The sequence below is a fragment of the Scyliorhinus torazame genome, chromosome 20, assembly GCF_047496885.1.
Source record: "Scyliorhinus torazame isolate Kashiwa2021f chromosome 20, sScyTor2.1, whole genome shotgun sequence".
NCBI classification, from domain to species: Eukaryota; Metazoa; Chordata; class Chondrichthyes; order Carcharhiniformes; family Scyliorhinidae; genus Scyliorhinus; species Scyliorhinus torazame.
Window position 1 is genome coordinate 42517878 of NC_092726.1, and position 27993 is coordinate 42545870.

At 48.1% G+C, this 27993-nt stretch overlaps 10 non-coding genes across 10 annotated transcripts; all 10 read right to left on the bottom strand.

The window, feature by feature from the left end:
- Nucleotides 1–2563: 2563 nt before the first annotated feature.
- LOC140397866 (U2 spliceosomal RNA) lies at nucleotides 2564–2753 on the bottom strand. The gene has a single exon (XR_011937289.1). It is a non-coding gene; the product is annotated as a U2 spliceosomal RNA (small nuclear RNA).
- Nucleotides 2754–8503: 5750 nt separating this feature from the next.
- On the bottom strand, nucleotides 8504–8694 carry LOC140397495 (U2 spliceosomal RNA). Its single transcript, XR_011936931.1, has one exon. It is a non-coding gene; the product is annotated as a U2 spliceosomal RNA (small nuclear RNA).
- A 785-nt stretch (nucleotides 8695–9479) lies between these two features.
- On the bottom strand, nucleotides 9480–9664 carry LOC140397184 (U2 spliceosomal RNA). Its single transcript, XR_011936750.1, has one exon. It is a non-coding gene; the product is annotated as a U2 spliceosomal RNA (small nuclear RNA).
- Nucleotides 9665–15788: 6124 nt separating this feature from the next.
- Nucleotides 15789–15978, bottom strand: LOC140397906 (U2 spliceosomal RNA). The gene has a single exon (XR_011937328.1). It is a non-coding gene; the product is annotated as a U2 spliceosomal RNA (small nuclear RNA).
- A 5809-nt stretch (nucleotides 15979–21787) lies between these two features.
- Nucleotides 21788–21978, bottom strand: LOC140397770 (U2 spliceosomal RNA). The gene has a single exon (XR_011937199.1). It is a non-coding gene; the product is annotated as a U2 spliceosomal RNA (small nuclear RNA).
- A 785-nt stretch (nucleotides 21979–22763) lies between these two features.
- On the bottom strand, nucleotides 22764–22954 carry LOC140397740 (U2 spliceosomal RNA). The gene has a single exon (XR_011937169.1). It is a non-coding gene; the product is annotated as a U2 spliceosomal RNA (small nuclear RNA).
- Nucleotides 22955–23739: 785 nt separating this feature from the next.
- LOC140397669 (U2 spliceosomal RNA) lies at nucleotides 23740–23930 on the bottom strand. Its single transcript, XR_011937102.1, has one exon. It is a non-coding gene; the product is annotated as a U2 spliceosomal RNA (small nuclear RNA).
- Nucleotides 23931–24716: 786 nt separating this feature from the next.
- Nucleotides 24717–24907, bottom strand: LOC140397732 (U2 spliceosomal RNA). Its single transcript, XR_011937161.1, has one exon. It is a non-coding gene; the product is annotated as a U2 spliceosomal RNA (small nuclear RNA).
- A 785-nt stretch (nucleotides 24908–25692) lies between these two features.
- LOC140397733 (U2 spliceosomal RNA) lies at nucleotides 25693–25883 on the bottom strand. The gene has a single exon (XR_011937162.1). It is a non-coding gene; the product is annotated as a U2 spliceosomal RNA (small nuclear RNA).
- Nucleotides 25884–26660: 777 nt separating this feature from the next.
- Nucleotides 26661–26844, bottom strand: LOC140397161 (U2 spliceosomal RNA). Its single transcript, XR_011936733.1, has one exon. It is a non-coding gene; the product is annotated as a U2 spliceosomal RNA (small nuclear RNA).
- Nucleotides 26845–27993: the final 1149 nt, after the last annotated feature.

The following is a 27993-nucleotide window of genomic DNA, read 5'->3' on the forward strand; positions in this document are numbered from 1 at the left end:
ACATTTGCCAAATAGTTGAGTGTGGCTACACACCGCGAAGTATCTTTGATGCTTCGCACATTTATGGATGCAATTTTGAAACCCATTATAAAAAGATAGATTTACCCGTCTCAAGAGTCCAGAGTCTATACAGTTGGCTGTTCCAGCTGTTGAATGTTCCCCAGCATGCCGGTGGTACTCGCAAACTTTAGCACAGTTGCAGGGCTGAGAAAACTGTTCTGGTCCGTACTGGCCGCGTGATTTTGATGCAGATGCATTGGGGGGGGGGGGTGGTGTAGCCCTGGGGTTCGTCGTGGCAGTCAGTAGGTGTTGGGGTTGCAGGCCGGTCTTCACCTGGGTTGTTGCTGCTCGTTACTATCGGGGGTTGGTCTGTGACCTTGTTTTCTTCCCGGTCGGTGGTCTGGGGGGTCTGTGCCTTCCGTTCCACGTTGGTGCTTTGCCTCTTTATCTGAGGCCGATTCTTGTCCTGTTTTCCCTCATCGGATGAGGTGTCGGCACGAAGTGCGCCGGCTGAGAGGTGTCGCTTTTTGCCACTACCCCTCGGGGGGTTCTTCAGTTTGTTTTTTTGTTTCCTCTTTCGTTTGTCCCTGTTCACTGTTTCCCAGGGCTCTTTATTCTTTGTCCCATCCTCTTCCTCTTCCATTGAGTGTTCCTCATCAGATGGGGCTGGGGTTGGGTTGTCAGGAGGTGCTGAGACCTCCTCTTTTTGTTGGGGGCCCTTCTGTTGCTTTTCCTCATTCTGAACCGTGGTGTCTTTTTCGGTGGAGGGTGTATGCACCTCCTCTCTGGTCGCCTTTTTGACTCCGCTGCTGATGATCTGTGCATATGTCGCCCCGCGTTTCGGGCAGGCCCTGTAAAGATGGCCGGCCTCCCCACACAGGTTGCAGCACTTGTCTTCCTTGCAGTCCTTAGTCATGTGTCCCTCCTGGCTGCAGTTCTTGCAGAAGGTCACACTGCAGTTTGCGGCAACATGCCCCGTTTTGCCACAGGCGTGGCATACTCGTGGCTGTCCCACGTAGTAGAGGTAGCCACGATTTACTCCAATAGCGAAATTGGAGGGGGGATGCAGGATGGCTCCGTTGCTGTCCGTTCTTAGGGTCACCTTGACCTGGTGCTCACTTGTCCAGATGCCGAAGGTGTCTTTCACTTGCACGCTGTCACTTTCAGCTCAGCGTACCTGGCGAGGAACGTGAGCACATCAGACACAGGGACGTGGGGGTTGTACGTGTGCAGTGTAACAACCCGATTTCGCTGTGCCGGTAGCGTAAACAGAGGCTCCGCAGTCAGGATCGACAGGGGACTCTGGTTACCTTTTTCCTTGAAGACGTTCAAGAATTTGATGCACGCTGCGCCGCTCTTGAAGGTGACATCAAAGAAGCCATTCTTGGGGAAGTTTTGCAAGCAGAAGATTTCTGTTGCTTTAAACCCACAACACTCGAGCAGCACCCGCTTCACGAAGAGTATCCGATCCAAAGGTGACTCTCCTTCCGTTTTCTTCACTGTGACTCGGACAGTGTTTCGCACTCCCCAGCCTGGTGGTCGGGATGCAGCTGCATCCATAGCTCGTACGTTGGGTCTGAACTGTATCGGCGTTAGGCCTAAACCAGAGGTTTAGGCCAGTATGTGGATCCACCAATAGCAGCCGGGCTCCAAACGTTTCCTCTTTGACGACTTCAATTCCTCCGAGTTCTCCAATCCACGATCGTCATCGAGATTCTCAGCTTCCCACGATTCAATGAGACTACACTTGATCTCAGGCAAAAGGCCGAGAAGCGATAGCCAATATTTTCCGGCTATGGCTCTTGTCCTCCTCGTCCACCGACTTTCAGGAGCACCTTGCTGCGCTCGACTGTGCTTTGGAACTTTTAGTCTACGCTCACTGTTGGTCAAGAGACCTCCAGCTTGGCCGAGCACGGTGGAGTCTGTGCATGCAGAACCAGTAAAACACAAGAGGAAGACATCGTCTGGCAAGCCGCCCCCTGTCGTCACCAGATTAAATGGAGACGCTGTGAAGGCCCAGTGACACCCAACGGAGGGAGTCGAAGAAATCTCCACCTTTGCCGAACAAAGGGCAATCCGTGCAAGCAGCGAGTACTGGCGGAATCCAACAGGGGGCAATGTCTAGTTTCCCTGAGCTCCACCCTGACGTGTTGGTCGTGGAGTCACGAGAACGAAAAGAGACGCCGTGAAGGTGTACCTACATCCAAATCAGGATGCCGTTCAGTCTGTCGCCACACTTCCCCGTTGTGCAGGATGAAGGGATGTGGTAACTGAAGTGAGGAGAAGGCAAGTCGGCATCCGAGGGTGAGGGTGAGTGGCCTGTAAAAAGCAGCAGGATATCTGTTTGGCATATCAGCTGAAAACGGAGCCTGGCTGCCGCAAGTCCGCGAGCCCATAGGCTCACGACATTAGTGCGCGAAGCGCCCGCCAGCAGAAAAGCTAGCAATGCTCTGGAGCCTGAAATTTTTTTAATTGGTCAGGATGAGACAACTGGACAAGACAGAAGAGGGGAAGCCAGGTTTTGCGCCATTTTCTGCTTTTGCACTATTTGTGCCCAAAGCGGGGTGAAGGCACCATTCCTGGAAACATTGCAAGACCAGGTTGATGCCTGGAGCGGACCAAGAAAGCCCCTGAACCATCTCCGTGTCCCAAAAATCAATTTAATATTCGGACCCCCGAAGGGGACATACCAGATATTAAACTGATAAGAACAGATACTACACTTGATCTGAACCAAAAGGCCGAGAAGCGATAGCCCATGTTTTCCGGCTATTTCCCGAGTTATCCTTTTACCCTTAATGAGCTGGTAAAATTACTTAGGACGTTCGTTCATTTTACCTGCCTGTATACTTTCATGTACCGTTTTTGCTCTCCTAATTTCCTGAAGTTCCCAGTCCACATTGCGACCCCGGCCCCGGGTCACTGGCCGCGTGGAGTTTGCACATTCTCCCCGGTTCTGCGTGAGTCTCACCCCACAACTCAAAGATGTGAGAGGTAGGTGGATTAGCCACCATAAATTGGAAGAATTATTGACTACTCTAAATTTTAAGAACTGTGTATTTCATTGTAAAACAAAAAAGAGGCTGTCAGAGACCCCAGAGATTGTCCTACACGGTGAATCTGTGCAGTGCAGAGTCCAGGAGGCTGCAATCCGGTGTCACAGTAGTTTGCACGCTTGCCTCAGCGCGCCAGCAACCCAGGTTCAATTCCAGCCTCGGATGTCTGTCCATGTGGAGTTTGCACTTTCTCTGACACGGTTTCCTCTGGGTTCTCTGTTTTCCTCCCACAGTCCAAATATGTGCAAGTCAGGTGGATTCGCCGTGCTAAATTGCCCTTTAGGTTAGTTTGGGTTGCGGGAATGAGGATAGGGTGGCGGTGTGGGCTTAAATAGGTTGCTCTTTCTAAGGGCTGGTGCAGACTCGTTGGGCCGAATGACCCGCCTTCCGCTCTGTAGGGATTCTATGATTCTATAAAGAATCGTAACCTGCATTCGAGCCTGACGTGGGATTTCGAAACAATCCAAGGCGAATGGCACAGGCAGATTGGCTTCTGAAGTACAGCTTGGGTCAGTGGGTGTGGACAGTGGTTGGGAAATGAAACACATACATGTTCGGCTGCAGGGCAGGTGCATGTGTCCGTTGGAGCACCAGGTTAGAACGGAAGAGCGAAATATTACTCCAGACTATATCTGGATGTGTTCAGCAGAGTGCACTGGGGACACGCAGATCTCGTACAGCTCAGCTTGATCTGTTTTTATGAACAATAGAGCCAAAAATGACACAGAAAAGTCAGTCCAAAGTATATCTCGACGTAGTGCACTGATGTGTGAACAGCAGTGTGGATAGGAAGGCAGAATTGTCCTTCTAAAGTTCACCAGCTTCTTCAATATAGAACAGTCGGCTGGATAGGAAAACAATTATTCTTCCTGAGCATAGCTGGATATGGTGTTGTGGAAAGTCCGGTGGATTGGGACACTAACTAAGGTGGGATTTATGCAGTCGAGCAATTGGGGGCAGAGGATCTATCCATTTCTATCATTAAAAAAAAATCTTTATGACGTTGAAGTCTTGTTTAGATTCCCCCTAACCTCCTGCGCTCCAGAAAGACGAATCCCAGCTTCTACACAAAACTGGGTTGCAGGACAGCCACATCCATCGTCACAGGGATGTGTGGGGCGGGCGGGACCACGAGGAACGAGGGCTCACCACTGCGCTATCCTTCTCCCAGTTTTACAGGTGCTTCCAGTCCCATTTTCAGCCTGTGTCACAACTGGCGTGTCCCATCCATCGATGAACTGTTTCATCCCTAAGCTGAGGGCTTGTAGGTGAATAGCCCCCGGTAGAAGGTCTCAAATGCCTCGTAGACATTTTTTGGCTCTGCCACTGGATTCGGTCTGCTGCTTCTAATCTGAGCTATTACCCCCGTGGCTGCCTGCTTTCTCAGCTGGCGAACCAGCAGTGGCTGGCTTTATCTCCGTGTTCGTAAAGGGTCTCCCGTACCTGGCGGAGTTGCTGCAATGCTTCCCTCGTGGAGAGCAGATCAAAGTCCATTTGTAGCTTTTTCCTCTGCGCCAGGAGTTCTTTGTTCGGGCCCTCAGAGTATCGCCTGTCTACCTCCAGTATGGAGTCCACAACTGTCGCCTAGCCGCCCTCTCTACCTTGTCTCTACGTGCGTTCTTGGCCATGATATCACCCCTGATCTCAGCCTTCGTGGCCTCCCAGAGCGTGAAGGGCGGGACTTCCCCATTCTAGTTATTAATAATATAGTCATCTGTGGCCTGTGATATTTTCTTGCACAAAGCATTCTGGGCAAGTCGGGCCATGTCCAACCTCCATGTGGGGGGCGGGGTAGCAGGCATTGAGCAAAAACGTATTAATCTGGCTGCATATTAATATGGAACCATATTGGTATGGAACAGCATTAATGTGGCTGGATATTAATATGGAACATTATTCATATGGAGCAGTATTAATATGGCTGCATATTAACTTGGAACCGTATTAATATGGAATAGTATTGATATGGCTGAATATTAATATGGAACAGTACTAATATGGAACAGTATTAATATGGAACCATATCTTCACAGCTCCAGGGTCCCAGATTTGATTCCTAGATTGGGTCACTCTCTTTGCGGAGCCTGCATGTTCTCCCGGTGTCTGCGTACATTTCCTGCGGGTGCTCCGGTTTCCTCCCACAAGGCCCGAAAGACGTGCTTGTTAGGTGAATTGGACATTCTGAATTCTCCCTCTGTGTCCCCGAACAGGCGCCAGAATGTGGCGACGAAGGGCTTTTCACAGTAACTTCGTTGTTGTGTTAATGTAAGACTACTTGTGACAAAGATAATTATTATTAATATGGAATGTGGCTGGATGTTAATATGGAACTGTATTAGTATGGAACAGTGTTAATATAGCCGGATATTAAAATGGCCAGATATTAATATGGAACAGTACTAATATGGAACAGCGTTAACATGGCTGGATATTAATATGTAACAGTAATCATATAGAACAGTATTAATATGGAACACTACTAATATGGAAAAGTTATAATATGAGCGAATATTAATATGGAACAATGTTTATATGCTGGACATTAATAGGGAACAGTACTCATTTGTAACGGTCTTAAAATGAAGCAGCACGAATATGGAACAGTATTAATATGGAACAGTATTAATGTGGAAGAGTATTAATATGGAACAGTATTAATATGGAGCCGTTTTAATATGGCTGCATATTAAAATGGAGCAGAATTAATATGCTGGATAGAAATATGGAACAGTATTATTTTGGCTGGATCCCGTTCAGTTTTTGGAAGGGCATATACTGGCCTCGGGAAAGTTGTTTTTTAGGTCTCCAAAGCAATTCGCTTTACATAAACATGTTTAATGTTTAAAAACATGATTTATTATCGGGCACATTTTAAGTCCGATTACAGTAGGGCACTTTTAATTGGTGTGTTACTGTAAGGCTCTGTTTAAATAAGGTCCGTTTGACTGTGGGGCACTGTTTAAATACATTTGATTGACTATAGGGCACTGTTTAAATGCATTTGGTTTACTGTAGGGCACTGTATAAATGCATTTGATTTCCTGTAGGGCACTGTTTAAATGCATTGATTTACTATGGGCACTGTTAAAATGCGTTTGATTTATTGTAGGGCACAGTTTAAGTGCATTTCATTTACTTCACCGCACTATTTAAACGCATTTGGTTTACAACAGGGCACTGTTTACATTCATTTAATTTACTGTAGGGCACTACTTATATGCATTTGAGTGTTGGGCACTCTTTAAATGCATTCAGTTAACTGTCAGAAACTGTTTAAAAGCATTTCGTATACTGTAGGGCACTGTTTGAATGCATTTGATTCACTGCAGGGCATTTTAAAAATGCATTTAGTTCACTGTAGGATATTGTTTAAATGCATTTGATTTATTGTAGCGCCTGTTTAAAAACATTTGATTTACTATGTCACTGTTTAAATGCATTTGGTTTACTGTAGGGCACTGTTTAAATGTATTTGATTTAACGTAGAACACTGTTTAAATGCTTTTGATTCACAGGAGGGCAATGTTTAAATGCATTTGAGTATCGGGCACTATTTAAATGCAATTAGTTTACTGTAGGGAACAAAATGCATTTGATTTACTGTTGGGCGCTGTTTAAATGCATTTGATTTACTATAGGGCACTGTTTAAATGCATTTGATTTACTGTAGGGCACTGTTTAAATGCATTTGATTTACTGTGGTGCACTGTTTAAAAGTATTTGTTTTACTCTTGCGCAGTGTTTAAAAGCATTTGATTGACTGTCGGGGCACTGTTTAAATGCATTTAATTTACTATAAAGAACTGTTTAAATACATTTGGCACCGTTTAGATATAATTGATTTATTTTAGGCCACTGTTCAAATGCATTTGATTTACTGTAGGGCACTGTTTAAATGCATTTAATTGACTCGAGGGCAATGTTTAAATGCATTTGATGGACTGTTGTGCGCTATTTAATTATATTTGATTTACTGCAGTACACTGTTTAAATACTTTGGATTTATTCTGGGGCACTGTTTAAATACATTTGATGGACTGTTGTGCGCTATTTAATTATATTTTATTCACTGTTTAAATACTTTGGATGTATTCTGGGGCACTGTTTAAATACATTTGATTTACTGTCGGGCAGTTTAAATGCATTTGATTTACTGCAGGGCACTGTTTAAATGCCTTTAGTTTGCTGCCGGGCACTGTTTAAATGCACTTGACTTACTGGAGGGCATTGTTTCAATGCGTTTGATTTCGTGTCGGACACTGTGTAAACGCATTTAATTTAAATACTTTTGATTTACTGTCAGGCACTGTTTAAATGCAATTAATTTACTATAAATCACGATTTAATATATTTGGCTCACTGGAGGGCACTGTTTGAATGCATTTGATTTACTTCATGGCACTTTTTAAATGCATTTAGTTTCCGGTAGGGCACTGTTTAAACGCATTTGATTTATTGCAGCGCCTGTTTAAATACATTTGATTTACTGTGTCACTGTTTAAATGCATTTCATTTACTGTAGGGCACTATTTAAATACATTTGATTTACTAGAAAGCACTGTTCAAAAACGTTTGGTTTACTGTAGGGCATTGTTTGAATGCATTTGATTTAACTTAGGGCACTGTTTAAATGCATTTGATTCACAATCGGGCACTGTTGAAATGCATTTAATTGACTCGAGGGCACCTTTTAAATACAATTGGTGGACTGTTGTGCGCTATTGCTGCGCTCGACTGTGCTTTGGAACTTTCAGTCTACGCTCACTGTTGGTCAAGAGACATCCAGCTTGGCCGAGCATGGTGGAGTCTGAGCATGCAGAACCAAGTAAAACACAACAGGAAGACATCGTCTGGCAAGCCGTCCCCTGTCGCCACCAGATGAAATGGAGACGCTGTGAAGGCCAGTGACACCCAACGGAGGGAGTCGAAGAAATCTCCACCTTTGCCGAACAAAGGGCAATCCGTGCAAGCACCAAGTACTGGCGGTATCCAACAGGGGGCAATGTCTAGTCTCCCTGAGCTCCACCCTAGCGTGTTGGTCGTGGAGTCAGGAGAACGAAAAGAGACGCCGTGAAGGTATACCTACATCCAAAGAGGATGCCGTTCAGTCTGTCGCCATACTTCCCCGTTGTGCAGGATGAAGGGATGTGGTAACTGAAGTGCGGAGAAGGCAAGTCGGCATCCGAGGGTGAGGGTGAGTGGCCTGTAAAAAGCAGCAGGAAATCTGTGCGGCATATCAGCTTAAAACGGAGCCTGGCTGCCGAAAGTCCTCGAGTCCATCGGCTCGCAACATTAGTGCACGAAGCTCCCGCCAGCAGAAAAGCTAGCAATGCTTTGGAGCTTGAAATGCCTTAAATTGGTCAGGATGAGGCAACTGGACAACAGAGAAAAGGGATAGGCAGGTTTTGCGGCATTTTCTGCTTTTATACATTTTCGCCCCAAAGCGGGGTGAAGGCACCATTACTGGAAGCACTGCAAGACCAGGTTGATGCGTGGAGCGGAAAGAGCAAGCCCCTGAACCATCTCCGAGTTCTAAAAATCAATTTAATATTCGGTCCCCAGATTGAGGACATATCAGATATTAAACTGATAAGAACAGATACTACACTTGATCTGAGCCAAAAGGCCGAGAAGCGATAGCCCATTTTTTCCGGCAATGGCTCTTGTCCTCCTCGTCCACCGACATTCAGGTGCACCTTGCTGCGCTCGACTGTGCTTTGGAACTTTTAGTCTACGCTCACTGTTGGTCAAGAGACATCCAGCTTGGCCGAGCACGGTGGAGTCTGTGCATGCAGAACCAGTAAACACAACACGAAGACATCGTCTGGCAAGCCGTCCCCTGTCGTCACCAGATGAAATGGAGACGCTGTGAAGGCCCAGTGACACCCAACGGAGGGAGTCGAAGTAATCTCCACCTTTGCCGAACAAAGGGCAATCCGTGCAAGCAGCAAGTACTGGCGGAATCCAACAGAGGGCAATGTCTAGTCTCCCTGAGCTCCACCCTGGCGTGTTGGTCGTGGAGTCAGGAGAACGAAAAGAGACGCCGTGAAGGTGTACCTACATCCAAACAGGATGCCGTTCAGTCTGTCGCCACACTTCCCCGTTGTGCAGGATGAAGGGATGTGGTAACTGAAGTGAGGAGAAGGCAAGTCGGCATCCGAGTGTGAAGGTGAGTGGCCTGTAAAAAGCAGCAGGAAATCTGTGTGGCATATCAGCTGAAAACGGAGCCTGGCTGCCGCAAGTCCGCGAGTCCATCGGCTCGCAACATTCGTGCACGAAGCTCCCGCCAGCAGAAAAGCTAGCAATGCTTTGGAGCCGGAAAGGCCTTAAATTGGTCAGGATGAGACAACTGGACAAGAGAGAAAAGGGGAAGCCAGGTTTTGCGGCATTTTCTGCTTTTATACATTTTGCGCCCCAAAGTGGGGAGAGGGCACCATTCCTGGAAGCACTGCAAGACCAGGTTGATGCGTGGAGCGGAAGGAGCAAGCCCCTGAACCATCTCCGAGTCCTAAAAATAAATTTAATATTCGGTCCACAGATTGAGGACATATCAGATATTAAACTGATAAGAACAGATTTTTTTTTTTTTTTTTTTTTCAAAAAAATATACTTTATTCATAAAAATTTATCATGAGCATTTCAGAAACATTTCAAATTGTCTTGACTGTACATTTCCGGCAGGGTTACATGTTGCCTTGACTTTCTTTCATTCAATTTTGATATTGTCGTACACATATCACTCTTTACATTACAATTCCTTCTTAAATATTTACATTGTCATGTTTGTTTTATACATTGGAGTGTTGGTTGCCCAGACCGAGGGGCTTTACACTGTTACGCACCCCTCGGTGTACATTTGCTGGAAAGACTTTACACAGTGGTCTTTCCCCATTGCGCCTTGGCGGCAGCTGCCCCAAGCTTGAGTGCGTCCCTCAGCACGTAGTCCTGGACCTTGGAATGTGCCAGTCTGCAACACTCGGTCGAGGACAATTCTTTGCACTGGAAGATCAGCAAGTTTCGGGCAGACCAAAGAGCGTCTTTTACCGAGTTGATGACCTTCCAGCAGCAGTTGATATTTGTCTCGGTGTGTGTCCCTGGAAACAGTCCGTAGAGCACAGAGTCCTGTGTCACAGATCTGTTTGGGATAAACCTTGACAAATACCACTGCATCTCTCTCCAGACCTTCTTTGCAAAGGCACATTCCACAAGGAGGTGTGTGACCGTCTCATTTCCCCCACAGCCACTCCGAGGGCAGCGTGCATTGGTGCAGAGCCTTCGGGTGTGCATGAAGAATCTGACAGGGAGGGCCTTTCTCACCACCAGCCAAGCTAGGTCTTGGTGCTTGTTTGAAAGTTCTGGTGATGAGGCGTTCTGCCAGATGACTCTGGCAGTCTGCTCAGGGAACCATCCAACGTCCTCCACGGTCTCCTTTTCCCTGAGGGCCTCGAGGACATTACGTGCTGACCACTGCTTCATTGCCTTGTGGTCAAAGGTGTTTTCCTTCAAAAACTTTTCCACAAAGGACAGGTGGTACGGTACGGTCCAACTACTTGGAGCGTTCCGCGGCAATGAGGCCAGGCCCATCCTTCGCAACACCGGGGACAGGTAGAACCTCAGTATGTAGTGACACTTGGTGTTTGCATACTGGGGGTCCACGCACAGCTTGATGCAGCTGGACACAAAGGTGGCCAACAGGATGAGGGAGGCGTTGGGTACGTTCCGCCCTCCCTTCTCCAGAGGTTTGTACATGGTGTCCCTTCGGACACGGTCCATCTTGGATCGCCAGATAAATTTGAAGATGGCCCGGGTGACTGCTGTGGCGTAGGGTCGGGTTATGGGCCAGACCTGCGCCACGTACAGTAGCACCGAGAGTACCTCACACCTGATGACCAGGGTTTTGCCCGCAATGGAGAGGGAGCGTTGCTCCCACCAGCCCAGTTTCTGTCTTACCTTTCCTATGCGCTCCTCCCAGTTTTTGGTGCACGCCCCAGCAGCTCCGAACCATATCCCCAGCACCTTCAGGTAATCTGACCTGACAGTGAAGGGGACAAAGGACCGGTCGGCCCAGTTCCCAAAGAACATGGCCTCGCTCTTGCCCCGGTTTACCTTGGCTCCAGAGGCCAGTTCAAACTGGTCGCAGGTGGTTAAGAGCCTGCGTACAGACGCAGGATCCGAGCAGAAGACGGCAACGTCGTCCATGTACAGGGAGGCCTTGACTTGCATGCCTCCACTGCCTGGGATCGTCACTCCTCTTATACCCGGATCCCTCCTGATGGACTCGGCAAAAGGTTCTATGCAGCACACAAAAAGGGCAGAGGAGAGAGGGCAGCCCTGCCTGACTCCAGATCTGATCTGGAACTTTTCTGATTCCCACCCATTGATTGAGACTGCGCTATAGATGTTTGTGTAGAGCAGTTTGATCCAATTGCGAATTCCCTCCCCAAACCCCATTTTGGAGAGCACATCCATCATGTAGGTGTGCGATATTCTGTCAAAAGCCTTCTCCTGGTCAAGGCTGATGAGGCAAGTGTCCACCCCCCGGTCCTGCACGTAGGCGATCGTATCCCTGAGTAGCGCGAGGCTATCAGAGATCTTCCTGCCGGGTACAGCACAGGTCTGGTCAGGGTGGATCACCGACTCCAGAGCAGACCTGACCCGATTGGCGATGACCTTTGCTAGAATTTTGTAGTCCACATTCAACAGTGAAATGGGTCGCCAATTTCGAATTTCTTCCCTTTCCCCCTTCTGTTTGTAGATGAGGGTGATGATGCCTTTCCTCATGGACTCTGACATGCTGCCTTCCAGAAGCATACTCTCGTACACTTCCAGCAGGTCTGGGCCCATCCAGTCCCACAGAGCCGAATACAACTCAACCGGTAAGCCGTCGCTTCCGGGAGTTTTACTCGTCTCGAAGGACTTGGCGGCCTTTGTCAGCTCGTCCAGAGTTAGTGGTTTGTCCAGGTTTTCCAGCTCGCTGTCGCCTATGACCTCCGTGATAGTCGACAGGAAGGTCTGGGAAACAGTGCTATCTGTTGGCTTCAGGTCATACAGTCCGGCATAAAAGGATTGGCTGATCCTCAGGATGTCAGACTGCGATGACTTTTCAGAGCCATCTTCTTCCTTCAGGCTGCTGATCACAGAGGTCTCTCTGTGCACCTTTTGGAAGAAGAAGCGTGAGCACTTTTCGTCCTGCTCCACGGAGCGGACTCTGGAACGGAAGATAACCTTGGAGGCCTCCGAGGTGTAGAGCGAGGCTTGCTGGCTCTTCACCTCTTGGAGATCCTCCTTAACGTCCACCCCCATCGACTGCAGCTGGAGCAAATTTTGCATACTTTTCTGGAGCCTGGACATGACCCCTCGTCTCTCTCTCTCCTTTTGAACGCCCTTGAGGATGAAAAACCTCTTGATATTCCCCTTGATTGCTTCCCACCAGAGATGTGGGGCCTCAAAGAGGGGTTTCACGGTTCTCCAACCTTTGTAATCCCTCCTGAGTTCCTCGATGTTCTCAGGGGTCAGCAGTTTTACATTTAGCTTCCACGTCCCCCTGCCTACCCCCTGGTCTTCCTGCAGGTGGCAGTCGGCCAGTAGGAGGCAGTGGTCAGAGAAGAACACCGGCGTTACGTCGGTGGACCTGACCGTGAAAGCTCGGGACACAAAAAAGAAGTCTATCCTGGAGCGGACGGACCCGTCTGGCCGTGACCATGTGTATCTACGCTGCGCGCCGTCTGCAGGGTTGCTGCAGACGTCGAGCAGCTTGGCGTCTTTTACCGTTTCCATCAGGAGTCTGGACGTAGCGTCTAGTTTGCTGTCGGCTTTGCTGGATCGTCCAGCCGCATCGATGATGCAGTTGAAGTCACCACCCAGGATGACCGGCTTGGAGGTGGCCAACAGCAGTGGGAGTTGCTGAAGAACTGCCAGCCGCTCACTTTTTACGGCTGGGGCGTACACATTAATAAGTCTGAGAGGGGTGTTTTTGTATTTCACGTCTGCTACGAGGAGGCGCCCGCCCACCACCTCCTTAACGTCGGAGATGGTGAAGTTTCCTCCCCGCAGCAGAATACCCAGGCCAGAGGAGCGGCAGTCGTTTCCTCCTGACCAGATGGATGGCCCGTGGGACCACCAGCTCGACCAGCGCCTGTAGTTGCTGAGGTGCGGAATTCCGCACTCCTGCAGGAACAGTAGGTCAGCTTTTGCATTTGCCAAATAGTTGAGTGTGGCTACAGACCGCGAAGTATCTTTGATGCTTCGCACATTTATGGATGCAATTTTTAAACCCATTATAAAAAGGTAGATTTACCAGTTCCAAAGGTCCAGAGTCTATACAGTTGGCTGTTCCAGCTGTTGAATGTTCCCCAGCATGCCGGTGGTGCTCGCAAACTTTAGCACAGTTGCAGGGCTGAGAAAACTGTTCTGGTCCGTACTGGCCCAGTGATTTTGATGCAGATGCACTGGGGGGGGGGGGGTGTAGCCCTGGGGTTCCTCGTGGCAGTCAGTAGGTGTTGGGGTTGCAGGCCGGTCTTCACCTGGGTTGTTGCTGCTCGTTGCTATCGGGGGTTGGTCTGTGACCTTGTTTTCTTCCCGGTCGGTGGTCTGGGGGGTCTGTGCCTCCCGTTCCACGTTGGTGCTTTGTCTGTTTATTTGAGGCCGATTCTTGTCCTGTTTTCCCTCATCGGATGAGGTGTCGGCGCTAAGTGCGCCGGCTGAAAGGTGTCTCTTTTTGCCACTACCCCTCGGGGGGTTCCTCAGTTTGTTTTTTTGTTTTCTCTTTCGTTTGTCCCTGTTCACGGTTTCCCAGGGCTCTTTATTCTTTGTCCCATCCTCTTACTCTTCCATTGAGTGTTCCTCATCAGATGGGGCTGGGGCTGGGTTGTCAGGAGGTGCTGGGGCCTCCTCTTTTTGTTGGGGGCCCTTCTCTTGCTTTTCCTCATTCTGAGCCGTGGTGTCTTTTTCGGTGGAGGGTGTATGCACCTCCTCTCTGGTCGCCTTTTTAACTCCGCTGCTGATGATTTGAGCGTATGTCGCCCCGCGTTTCGGGCAGGCCCTGTAAAGATGGCCGGCCTCCTCACACAGGTTGCAGGACTTGTCTTCCTTGCATTCCTTAGTCATGTGTCACTCCTGCCTGCAGGTTTTGCAGAAGGTCACACTGCAGTTTGCTGCAACATGCCCCGTTTTGCCACAGGTGTGGCAGACTCGTGGCTGTCCCACGTAGTAGAGGTAGCCACGATTTGCTCCAATAGCGAAACTGGAGGGGGGATGCAGGATGGTTCATTTGCTGTCTGTTCATAGAGTCACCTTGACCTGGTGCTCACTTGTCCAGATGCCGAAGGTGTCTTTCACTTGCACGCTGTCCTTTTCAGCTGAGCGTACCTGGCGAGGAACGTCGGCACATGAGACACAGGGACGTGGGGGTTGTACGTGTGCAGTGTAACAACCCGATTTCGCTGCGACGGTAGCGTAAACAGAGGATCCGCAGTCAGGATCGACAAGGGACTCTGGTTACCTTTTTCCTTGAAGACAATCAAGAATTTGATGCACGCTGCGACGCTCTTGAAGGTGACATCAAAAAAAACATTGTTGGGGAAGTTCTGCAAGCAGAAGATCTCTGTTGCTGTAAACCCTCAACACTCGAGCAGCACCCTCTTCACGAAATGTTTCCTGTCCACAGGTGACTCTCATTCCGTTTTCTTCACTGTGACTCGGACAGTGTTTCGCACTCCCCAGCCTGGTGGTCGGGATGAAGCTGCATCCATAGCTCGTACGTTGGGTCTGAACTGTATCGGCGTTAGGCCTATGCAGATCCACCAATAGCAGCCGGGCTCCAAACGTTTCCTCTTTGACGACTTCAATCCCTCCGAGTTCTCCAATCCACGATCGACATGGAAATCATCAGCTTCCCTCGATCAAATGAGACTACACTTGATCTCAGCCAAAAGGCCGAGAAGCGATAGCCAATATTTTCCGGTTATGGCTCTTGTCCTCCTCGTCCACCGACATTCAGGAGCACCTTGCTGCGCTCGACTGTGCTTTGGAACTTTTAGTCTACGGTCACTGTTGGTCAAGAGACCTCCAGCTTGGCCGAGCACGGTGGAGTCTGTGCATGCAGAACCAGTAAAACACAACAGGAAGACATCGTCTGGCAAGCCGCCCCCTGTCGTCACCAGATTAAATGGAGACGCTGTGAAGGCCCAGTGACACCCAACGGAGGGAGTCGAAAAAATCTCCACCTTTGCCGAACAAAGGGCAATCCGTGCAAGCAGCAAGTACTGGCGGAATCCAACAGAGGGCAATGTCTAGTCTCCCTGAGCTCCGCCCTGGCGTGTTGGTCGTGGAGTCAGGAGAACAAAAAGAGACGCCGTGAAGGTATACCTACATCCAAATCAGGATGCCGTTCAGTCTGTCGCCACACTTCCCCGTTGCGCAGGATGAAGGGATGTGGTAACTGAAGTGAGGAGAAGGCAAGTAGGCATCCGAGGGTGAGAGTGAGTGGCCTGTAAAAAGCAGCAGGAAATCTGTTTGGCATATCAGCTGAAAACGGAGCCTGGCTGCCGCAAGTCCGCGAGCCCATAGGCTCACGACATTAGTGCGCGAAGCGCCCGCCAGCAGAAAAGCTAGCAATGCTCTGGAGCCTGAAAATTTTTTAATTGGTCAGGATGAGACAACTGGACAAGACAGAAGAGGGGAAGCCAGGTTTTGCGCCATTTTCTGCTTTTGCACTATTTGTGCCCAAAGCGGGGTGAAGGCACCATTCCTGGAAACATTGCAAGACCAGGTTGATGCCTGGAGCGGAGCAAGAAAGCCCCTGAACCATCTCCGTGTCCCAAAAATCAATTTAATATTCGGTCCCCCGAAGGGGACATTCCAGATATTAAACTGATAAGAACAGATACTACACTTGATCTGAACCAAAAGGCCGAGATGCGATAGCCCATGTTTTCGGGCTATATCCCGAGTTATCCTTTTACCCTTAATGAGCTGGTAAAATTACTTAGGACGTTCGTTCATTTTACCTGCCTGTATCCTTTCATGTACCGTTTTTGCTCTCCTAATTTCCTGAAGTTCCCAGTCCACATTGCGACCCCGGCCCCGGGTCACTGGCCGCGTGGAGTTTGCACATTCTCCCCGGTTCTGCGTGAGTCTCACCCCACAACTCAAAGATGTGAGAGGTAGGTGGATTAGCCACCATAAATTGGAAAAATAATTGACTACTCTAAATTTTAAGAACTGTGTATTTCATTGTAAAACAAAAAAGAGGCTGTCAGAGACCCCAGAGATTGTCCTACACGGTGAATCTGTGCAGTGCAGAGTCCAGGAGGCTGCAATCCGGTGTCACAGTAGTTTACACGCTTGCCTCAGCGCGCCAGCAACCCAGGTTCAATTCCCGCCTCGGATGTCTGTCCATGTGGAGTTTGCACTTTCTCTGACACGGTTTCCTCTGGGTTCTCTGTTTTCCTCCCACAGTCCAAATATGTGCAAGTCAGGTGGATTCGCCGTGCTAAATTGCCCTTTAGGTTTGTTTGGGTTGCGAGAATGTGGATAGGGTGGCGGTGTGGGCTTAAATAGGTTGCTCTTTCTAAGGGCTGGTGCAGACTCGTTGGGCCGAATGACCCGCCTTCCGCTCTGTCGGGATTCTATGATTCTATAAAGAATTGTAACCTGCATTCGAGCCTGACGTGGGATTTCGAAACAATCCAAGGCGAATGGCACAGGCAGATTGGCTTCTGAAGTCCAGCTTGGGTCAGTGGGTGTGGACAGTGGTTGGGAAATGAAACACATACATGTTCGGCTGCAGGGCAGGTGCATGTGTCCGTTGGAGCACCAGGTTAGAACGGAAGAGCGAAATATTACTCCAGACTATATCTGGATGTGTTCAGCAGAGTGCACTGGGGACACGCAGATCTCGTTCAGCTCAGCTTGATCTGTTTTTATGAACAATAGAGCCAAAAATGACACAGAAAAGTCAGTCCAAAGTATATATCGACGTAGTGCACTGATGTGTGAACAGCAGTGTGGATAGGAAGGCAGAATTGTCCTTCTAAAGTTTACCAGCTTCTTCAATATAGAACAGTCGGCTGGATAGGAAAACAATTATTCTTCCTGAGTATTGCTGGATATGGTATTGTGGAAAGTCCGGTGGATTAGGACACTAACTAAGGTGGGATTCATGCAGTCGAGCAATTGGGGGCAGAGGATCTATCCATTTCTATCATTAAAAAAAAATCTTTATTACGTTGAAGACTTGTTTAAATTCCCCATAACCTCCTGCGCTCCAGAAAGACGAATCCCAGCTTCGACACACAACTGGGTTGCAGGACAGCCACATCCATCGTCACAGGGATGTGTGGGGCGGGCGGGACCATGAGGAACGAGGGCTCACCACTGCGCTATCCTTCTCCCAGTTTTACTGGTGCTTCCAGTCCCATTTTCAGCCTGTCTCACAACTGGTGTGTCCCGTCCATCGATGAACTGTTTCATCCCTAAGCTGAGGGCTTGAGGGTGAATAGCCCCCGGTAGAAGGTCTCAAATGCCTCGTAGACATTTTTTGGCTCCGTCACTGGATTCGGTCTGCTGCTTCTAATCTGAGCTATTACCCCCGTGGCTGCCTGCTTTCTCAGCTGGCGAACCAGCAGTGGCTGGCTTTATCTCCGTGTTCGTAAAGGGTCTCCCGTACCTGGCGGAGTTGCTGCAATGCTTCCCTCGTGGAGAGCAGATCAAAGTCCATTTGTAGCGTTTTCCTCTCCGCCAGGAGTTCTTTGTTCGGGCCCTCAGAGTATCGCCTGTCTACCTCCAGTATGGAGTCCACAACTGTCGCCTAGCCGCCCTCTCTACCTTGTCTCTACGTGCGTTCTTGGCCATGATATCACCCCTGATCTCAGCCTTCGTGGCCTCCCAGAGCGTGAAGGGCGGGACTTCCCCATTCTAGTTATTAATAATATAGTCATCTGTGGCCTGTGATATTTTCTTGCACAAAGCATTCTGGGCAAGTCGGGCCATGTCCAACCTCCATGTGGGGGGCGGGGTAGCAGGCATTGAGCAAAAACGTATTAATCTGGCTGCATATTAATATGGAACCATATTGGTATGGAACAGCATTAATGTGGCTGGATATTAATATGGAACATTATTCATATGGAGCAGTATTAATATGGCTGCATATTAACTTGGAACCGTATTAATATGGAATAGTATTGATATGGCTGAATATTAATATGGAACAGTACTAATATGGAACAGTATTAATATGGAACCATATCTTCACAGCTCCAGGGTCCCAGATTTGATTCCTAGATTGGGTCACTCTCTTTGCGGAGCCTGCATGTTCTCCCGATGTCTGCGTGCATTTCCTGCGGGTGCTCCGGTTTCCTCCCACAAGGCCCGAAAGACGTGCTTGTTAGGTGAATTGGACATTCTGAATTCTCCCTCTGTGTCCCCGAACAGGCGCCAGAATGTGGCGACGAAGGGCTTTTCACAGTAACTTCGTTGTTGTGTTAATGTAAGACTACTTGTGACAAAGATAATTATTATTAATATGGAATGTGGCTGGATGTTAATATGGAACTGTATTAGTATGGAACAGTGTTAATATAGCCGGATATTAAAATGGCCAGATATTAATTAGGAACAGTACTAATATGGAACAGCGTTAACATGGCTGGATATTAATATGTAACAGTAATCATATAGAACAGTATTAATATGGAACACTACTAATATGGAAAAGTTATAATATGAGCGAATATTAATATGGAACAATGTTTATATGCTGGACATTAATAGGGAACAGTACTCATTTGTAACGGTCTTAAAATGAAGCAGCACGAATATGGAACAGTATTAATATGGAACAGTATTAATGTGGAAGAGTATTAATATGGAACAGTATTAATATGGAGCCGTTTTAATATGGCTGCATATTAAAATGGAGCAGAATTAATATGCTGGATAGAAATATGGAACAGTATTATTTTGGCTGGATCCCGTTCAGTTTTTGGAAGGGCATATACTGGCCTCGGGAAAGTTGTTTTTTAGGTCTCCAAAGCAATTCGCTTTACATAAACATGTTTAATGTTTAAAAACATGATTTATTATCGGGCACATTTTAAGTCCGATTACAGTAGGGCACTTTTAATTGGTGTGTTACTGTAAGGCTCTGTTTAAATAAGGTCCGTTTGACTGTAGGGCACTGTTTAAATACATTTGATTGACTATAGGGCACTGTTTAAATGCATTTGGTTTACTGTAGGGCACTGTATAAATGCATTTGATTTCCTGTAGGGCACTGTTTAAATGCATTGATTTACTATGGGCACTGTTAAAATGCGTTTGATTTATTGTAGGGCACAGTTTAAATGCATTTCATTTACTTCACCGCACTATTTAAACGCATTTGGTTTACAACAGGGCACTGTTTACATTCATTTAATTTACTGTAGGGCACTACTTATATGCATTTGAGTGTTGGGCACTCTTTAAATGCATTCAGATAACTGTCAGAAACTGTTTAAAAGCATTTCGTATACTGTAGGGCACTGTTTGAATGCATTTGATTCACTGCAGGGCATTTTAATAATGCATTTAGTTCACTGTAGGATACTGTTTAAATGCATTTGATTTATTGTAGCGCCTGTTTAAAAACATTTGATTTACTATGTCACTGTTTAAATGCATTTGGTTTACTGTAGGGCACTGTTTAAATGCATTTGATTTAACGTAGAACACTGTTTAAATGCTTTTGATTCACAGGAGGGCAATGTTTAAATGCATTTGAGTATCGGGCACTATTTAAATGCAATTAGTTTACTGTAGGGAACAAAATGCATTTGATTTACTGTTGGGCACTGTTTAAATGCATTTGATTTACTGTAGGGCACTGTTTAAATGCATTTGATTTACTGTAGGGCACTGTTTAAATGCATTTGATTTACTGTGGTGCACTGTTTAAAAGTATTTGTTTTACTCTTGCGCAGTGTTTAAACGCATTTGATTGACTGTCGGGGCACTGTTTAAATACATTTGATTTATTGTCGGCACTGTTTAAATGCATTTAATTTACTATAAAGAACTGTTTAAATACATTTGGCACCGTTTAGATATAATTGATTTATTTTAGGCCACTGTTCAAATGCATTTGATTTACTGTAGGGCACTGTTTAAATGCATTTAATTGACTCGAGGGCAATGTTTAAATGCATTTGATGGACTGTTGTGCGCTATTTAATTATATTTGATTTACTGCAGTACACTGTTTAAATACTTTGGATGTATTCTGGGGCACTGTTTAAATACATTTGATGGACTGTTGTGCGCTATTTAATTATATTTTATTCACTGCAGTACACTGTTTAAATACTTTGGATGTATTCTGGGGCACTGTTTAAATACATTTGATTTACTGTCGGGCAGTTTAAATGCATTTGATTTACTGCAGGGCACTGTTTAAATGCCTTTAGTTTGCTGCCGGGCACTGTTTAAATGCACTTGACTTACTGGAGGGCATTGTTTCAATGCGTTTGATTTCGTGTCGGACACTGTGTAAACGCATTTAATTTATTCCAAGGCGCAAATTTAAATACTTTTGATTTACTGTCAGGCACTGTTTAAATGCAATTAATTTACTATAAATCACGATTTAATATATTTGGCTCACTGTCGGGCACTGTTTGAATGCATTTGATTTACTTCATGGCACTTTTTAAATGCATTTAGTTTCCGGTAGGGCACTGTTTAAATGCATTTAATTTATTGCAGCGCCTGTTTAAATACATTTGATTTACTGTGTCACTGTTTAAATGCATTTCATTTACTGTAGGGCACTATTTAAATACATTTGATTTACTAGAAAGCACTGTTCAAAAACGTTTGGTTTACTGTAGGGCATTGTTTGAATGCATTTGATTTAACTTAGGGCACTGTTTAAATGCATTTGATTCACAATCGGGCACTGTTGAAATGCATTTAATTGACTCGAGGGCACTGTTTAAATACAATTGATGGACTGTTGTGCGCTATTGCTGCGCTCGACTGTGCTTTGGAACTTTCAGGCTACGCTCACTGTTGGTCAAGAGACATCCAGCTTGGCCGAGCACGGTGGAGTCTGAGCATGCAGAACCAGTAAAACACAACAGGAAGACATCGTCTGGCAAGCCGTCACCTGTCGTCACCAGATGAAATGGAGACGCTGTGAAGGCCAGTGACACCCAACGGAGGGAGTCGAAGAAATCTCCACCTTTGCCGAACAAAGGACAATCCGTGCAAGCAGCAAGTACTGGCGGTATCCAACAGGGGGCAATGTCTAGTCTCCCTGAGCTCCACCCTAGCGTGTTGGTCGTGGAGTCAGGAGAACGAAAAGAGACGCCGTGAAGGTATACCTACATCCAAAGAGGATGCCGTTCAGTCTGTCGCCACACTTCCCCGTTGTGCAGGATGAAGGGATGTGGTAACTGAAGTGAGGAGAAGGCAAGTCGGCATCCGAGTGTGAAGGTGAGTGGCCTGTAAAAAGCAGCAGGAAATCTGTGTGGCATATCAGCTGAAAACGGAGCCTGGCTGCCACAAGTCCGCGAGTCCATCGGCTCGCAACATTCGTGCACGAAGCTCCCGCCAGCAGAAAAACTAGCAATGCTTTGGAGCCTGAAAAGCCTTAAATTGGTCAGGATGAGACAACTGGACAAGAGAGAAAAGGGGAAGTCAGGTTTTGCGGCATTTTCTGCTTTTATACATTTTGCGCCCCAAAGCGGGGAGAGGGCACCATTCCTGGAAGCACTGCAAGACCAGGTTGATGCGTGGAGCGGAGGGAGCAAGCCCCTGAACCATGTCCGAGTCCTAAAAATCAATTTAATATTCGGTTCGCAGACTGAGGACATATCAGATATTAAACTGATAAGAACAGATACTACACTTGATCTGAGCCAAAAGGCCGAGAAGCGATAGCCCATATTTTCCGGCAATGGCTCTTGTCCTCCTCGTCCACCGACATTTAGGTGCACCTTGCTGCGCTCGACTGTGCTTTGGAACTTTTAGTCTACGCTCACTGTTGGTCAAGAGACATCCAGCTTGGCCGAGCACGGTGGAGTCTGAGCATGCAGAACCAGTGAAACACAACAGGAAGACATCGTCTGGCAAGCCGTCACCTGTCGTCACCAGATGAAATGGAGACGCTGTGAAGGCCAGTGACACCCAACGGAGAGAGTCGAAGAAATCTCCACCTTTGCCGAACAAAGGACAATCCGTGCAAGCAGCAAGTACTGGCGGTATCCAACAGGGGGCAATGTCTAGTCTCCCTGAGCTCCACCCTAGCGTGTTGGTCGTGGAGTCAGGAGAACGAAAAGAGACGCCGTGAAGGTATACCTACATCCAAAGAGAATGCCGTTCAGTCTGTCGCCACACTTCCCCGTTGTGCAGGATGAAGGGATGTGGTAACTGAAGTGAGGAGAAGGCAAGTCGGCATCCGAGTGTGAAGGTGAGTGGCCTGTAAAAAGCAGCAGGAAATCTGTGTGGCATATCAGCTGAAAACGGAGCCTGGCTGCCACAACACCGCGAGTCCATCGGCTCGCAACATTCGTGCACGAAGCTCCCGCCAGCAGAAAAACTAGCAATGCTTTGGAGCCTGAAAGGCCTTAAATTGGTCAGGATAAGACAACTGGACAAGAGAGAAAAGGGGAAGCCAGGTTTTGCGGCATTTTCTGCTTTTATACATTTTACGCCCCAAAGCGGGGAGAGGGCACCATTCCTGGAAGCACTGCAAGACCAGGTTGATGCGTGGAGCGGAAGGAGCAAGCCCCTGATCCATCTCCGAGTCCTAAAAATCAATTTAATATTCGGTCCCCAGATTGAGGACATATCAGATATTAAACTGATAAGAACAGATACTACACTTGATCTGAGCCAAAAGGCCGAGAAGCGATAGCCCATATTTTCCGGCAATGGCTCTTGTCCTCCTCGTCCACCGACATTCAGGTGCACCTTGCTGCGCTCGACTGTGCTTTGGAACTTTTAGTCTACGCTCACTGTTGGTCAAGAGACATCCAGCTTGGCCGAGCACGGTGGAGTCTGAGCATGCAGAACCAGTAAAACACAACAGGAAGACATCGTCTGGCAAGCCGTCACCTGTCGTCACCAGATGAAATGGAGACGCTGTGAAGGCCAGTGACACCCAACGGAGAGAGTCGAAGAAATCTCCACCTTTGCCGAACAAAGGACAATCCGTGCAAGCAGCAAGTACTGGCGGTATCCAACAGGGGGCAATGTCTAGTCTCCCTGAGCTCCACCCTAGCGTGTTGGTCGTGGAGTCAGGAGAACGAAAAGAGACGCCGTGAAGGTATATCTACATCCAAAGAGAATGCCGTTCAGTCTGTCGCCACACTTCCCCGTTGTGCAGGATGAAGGGATGTGGTAACTGAAGTGAGGAGAAGGCAAGTCGGCATCCGAGTGTGAAGGTGAGTGGCCTGTAAAGAGCAGCAGGAAATCTGTGTGGCATATCAGCTGAAAACGGAGCCTGCCTGCCGCAAGTCCGCGAGTCCATCGGCTCACAACATTCGTGCACGAAGCTCCCGCCAGCAGAAAAGCTAGCAATGCTTTGGAGCCTGAAAGGCCTTAAATTGGTCAGGATGAGTCAACTGGACAAGAGAGAAAAGGGGAAGCCAGGTTTTGCGGCATTTTCTGCTTTTATACATATTGCGCCCCAAAGCGGGGAGAGGGCACCATTCCTGGAAGCACTGCAAGACCAGGTTGATGCGTGGAGCGGAAGGAGCAAGCCCCTGAACCATCTCCGAGTCCTAAAAATCAATTTAATATTCGGTCCCCAAATTGAGGACATATCAGATATTAAACTGATAAGAACAGATACTACACTTGATCTGAGCCAAAAGGCCGAGAAGCGATAGCCCATATTTTCCGGCAATGGCTCTTGTCCTCCTCTTCCACCGACATTCAGGTGCACCTTGCTGCGCTCGACTGTGCTTTGGAACTTTTAGTCTACGCTCACTGTTGGTCAAGAAACCTCCAGCTTGGCCGAGCATGGTGGAGTCTGTGCATGCAGAACCAGTAAAACACAACACGAAGACATCATCTGGCAAGCCGTCCCCTGTCGTCACCAGATGAAATGGAGACGCTGTGAAGGCCCAGTGACACCCACCAGAGGGAGTCGAAGTCATCTCCACCTTTGCCGAACAAAGGGCAATCCGTGCAAACAGAAACTACTGGCGGAATCCAACAGAGGGCAATGTCTAGTCTCCCTGAGCTCCACCCTGGCGTGTTGGTCGTGGAGTCAGGAGAACTAAAAGAGACGCCGTGAAGGTATACCTACATCCAAACAGGATGCCGTTCAGTCTGTCGCCACACTTCCCCGTTGTGCAGGATGAAGGGATGTGGTAACTGAAGTGAGGAGTAGGCAAGTCGGCATCCGAGTGTGAAGGTGAGTGGCCTGTAAAAAGCAGCAGGAAATCTGAGTGGCATTTCAGCTGAAAACGGAGCCTGGCTGCCGCAAGTCCGCGAGTCCATCGGCTCGCAACATTCGTGCAGGAAGCTCCCGCCAGCAGAAAAGCTAGCAATGCTTTGGAGCCTGAAAGGCCTTAAATTGGTCAGGATGAGACAACTGGACAAGAGAGAAAAGGGGAAGCCAGGTTTTGCGGCATTGTCTGCTTTTATACATTTTGCGCCCGAAAGCTGGGAGAGGGCACCATTCCTGGAAGCACTGCAAGACCAGGTTGATGCGTGGAGCGGAAGGAGCAAGCCCCTGAACCATCGCCGAGTGGTAAAAATCAATTTAATATTCGGTCCCCAGATTGAGGACATATCAGATATTAAACTGATAAGAACAAATACTACACTTGATCTGAACCAAAAGGCCGAGAAGCGATAGCCCATATTTTCCGGCAATGGCTCTTGTCCTCCTCGTCCACCGACATTCAGGTGCACCTTGCTGCGCTCGACTGTGCTTTGGAACTTTTAGTCTACGCTCACTGTTGGTCAAGAGACATCCAGCTTGGCCGAGCACGGTGGAGTCTGTGCATGCAGAACCAGTAAACACAACACGAAGACATCGTCTGGCAAGCCGTCCCCTGTCGTCACCAGATGAAATGGAGACGCTGTGAAGTCCCAGTGACACCCAACGGAGGGAGTCGAAGTAATCTCCACCTTTGCCGAACAAAGGGCAATCCGTGCAAGCAGCAAGTACTGGCGGAATCCAACAGAGGGCAATGTCTAGTCTCCCTGAGCTCCACCCTGGCGTGTTGGTCATGGAGTCAGGAGAACGAAAAGAGACGCCGTGAAGGTGTACCTACATCCAAACAGGATGCCGTTCAGTCTGTCGCCACACTTCCCCGTTGTGCAGGATGAAGGGATGTGGTAACTGAAGTGAGGAGAAGGCAAGTCGGCATCCGAGTGTGAAGGTGAGTGGCCTGTAAAAAGCAGCAGGAAATCTGTGTGGCATATCAGCTGAAAACGGAGCCTGGCTGCCGCAAGTCCGCGAGTCCATCGGCTCGCAACATTCGTGCAGGAAGCTCCCGCCAGCAGAAAAGCTAGCAATGCTTTGGAGCCTGAAAGGCCTTAAATTGGTCAGGATGAGACAACTGGACAAGAGAGAAAAGGGGAAGCCAGGTTTTGCGGCATTGTCTGCTTTTATACATTTTGCGCCCGAAAGCTGGGAGAGGGCACCATTCCTGGAAGCACTGCAAGACCAGGTTGATGCGTGGAGCGGAAGGAGCAAGCCCCTGAACCATCGCCGAGTGGTAAAAATCAATTTAATATTCGGTCCCCAGATTGAGGACATATCAGATATTAAACTGATAAGAACAAATACTACACTTGATCTGAACCAAAAGGCCGAGAAGCGATAGCCCATATTTTCCGGCAATGGCTCTTGTCCTCCTCGTCCACCGACATTCAGGTGCACCTTGCTGCGCTCGACTGTGCTTTGGAACTTTTAGTCTACGCTCACTGTTGGTCAAGAGACATCCAGCTTGGCCGAGCACGGTGGAGTCTGTGCATGCAGAACCAGTAAACACAACACGAAGACATCGTCTGGCAAGCCGTCCCCTGTCGTCACCAGATGAAATGGAGACGCTGTGAAGTCCCAGTGACACCCAACGGAGGGAGTCGAAGTAATCTCCACCTTTGCCGAACAAAGGGCAATCCGTGCAAGCAGCAAGTACTGGCGGAATCCAACAGAGGGCAATGTCTAGTCTCCCTGAGCTCCACCCTGGCGTGTTGGTCATGGAGTCAGGAGAACGAAAAGAGACGCCGTGAAGGTGTACCTACATCCAAACAGGATGCCGTTCAGTCTGTCGCCACACTTCCCCGTTGTGCAGGATGAAGGGATGTGGTAACTGAAGTGAGGAGAAGGCAAGTCGGCATCCGAGTGTGAAGGTGAGTGGCCTGTAAAAAGCAGCAGGAAATCTGTGTGGCATATCAGCTGAAAACGGAGCCTGGCTGCCGCAAGTCCGCGAGTCCATCGGCTCGCAACATTCGTGCACGAAGCTCCCGCCAGCAGAAAAGCTAGCAATGCTTTGGAGCCTGAAAGGCCTTAAATTGGTCAGGATGAGACAACTGGACAAGAGAGACAAACGGAAGCCACGTTTTGCGGCATTTTATGCTTTTAGCGCCCCAAAGCGGGGAGAGGGCACCATTCCTGGAAGCACTGCAAGCCCAGGTTGATGCGTGGAGCGGAAGGAGCAAGCCCCTGAACCATCTCCGAGTCCTAAAAATCAATTTAATATTCGGTCCCCAGATTGAGGACATATCAGATATTAAACTGATAAGAACAGATTTTTTTTTTTTTTTTTTTTCAAAAAAATATACTTTATTCATAAAAATTTATCATGAGCATTACAGAAACATTTCAAATTGTCTTGACTGTACATTTCCGGCAGGGTTACATGTAGCCTTGACTTTCCTTCATTCAATTTTGATATTGTCATACACATATCACTCTTTACATTACAATTCCTTCTTAAATATTTACAGTGCCAGTTTTTTTTGTACATTGGAGTGTTGGTTGCCCAGACCGAGGGGCTTTACACTGTTACGCGCCCCTCGGTGTACATTTGCTGGAAAGACTTTACACAGTGGTCTTTCCCCATTGCGCCTTGGCGGCAGCTGTCCCAAGCTTGAGTGCGTCCCTCAGCACGTAGTCCTGGACCTTGGAATGTGCCAGTCTGCAACACTCGGTCGAGGACAATTCTTTGCACTGGAAGATCAGCAAGTTTCGGGTAGACCAAAGAGCGTCTTTTACCGAGTTGATGACCTTCCAGCAGCAGTTGACATTTGTCTCGGTGTGTGTCCCTGGAAACAGTCCGGAGAGCACAGAGTCCTGTGTCACAGATCTGTTTGGGATAAACCTTGACAAATACCACTGCATCTCTCTCCAGACCTTCTTTGCAAAGGCACATTCCACAAGGAGGTGTGTGACCGTCTCATTTCCCCCACAGCCACTCCGAGGGCAGCGTGCATTGGTGCAGAGCCTTCGGGTGTGCATGAAGAATCTGACAGGGAGGGCCCTTCTCACCACCAGCCAAGCTAGGTCTTGGTGCTTGTTTGAAAGTTCTGGTGATGAGGCGTTCTGCCAGATGACTCTGGCAGTCTGCTCAGGGAACCATCCAACGTCCTCCACGGTCTCCTTTTCCCTGAGGGCCTCGAGGACATTACGTGCTGACCACTACTTCATTTCCTTGTGGTCAAAGGTGTTTTCCTTCAAAAACTTTTCCACAAAGGACAGGTGGTACGGTACGGTCCAACTACTTGGAGCGTTCCGCGGCAATGAGGCCAGGCCCATCCTTCGCAACACCGGGGACAGGTAGAACCTCAGTATGTAGTGACACTTGGTGTTTGCATACTGGGGGTCCACGCACAGCTTGATGCAGCTGGACACAAAGGTGGCCAACAGGATGAGGGAGGCGTTGGGTACGTTCCGCCCTCCCTTCTCCAGAGGTTTGTACATGGTGTCCCT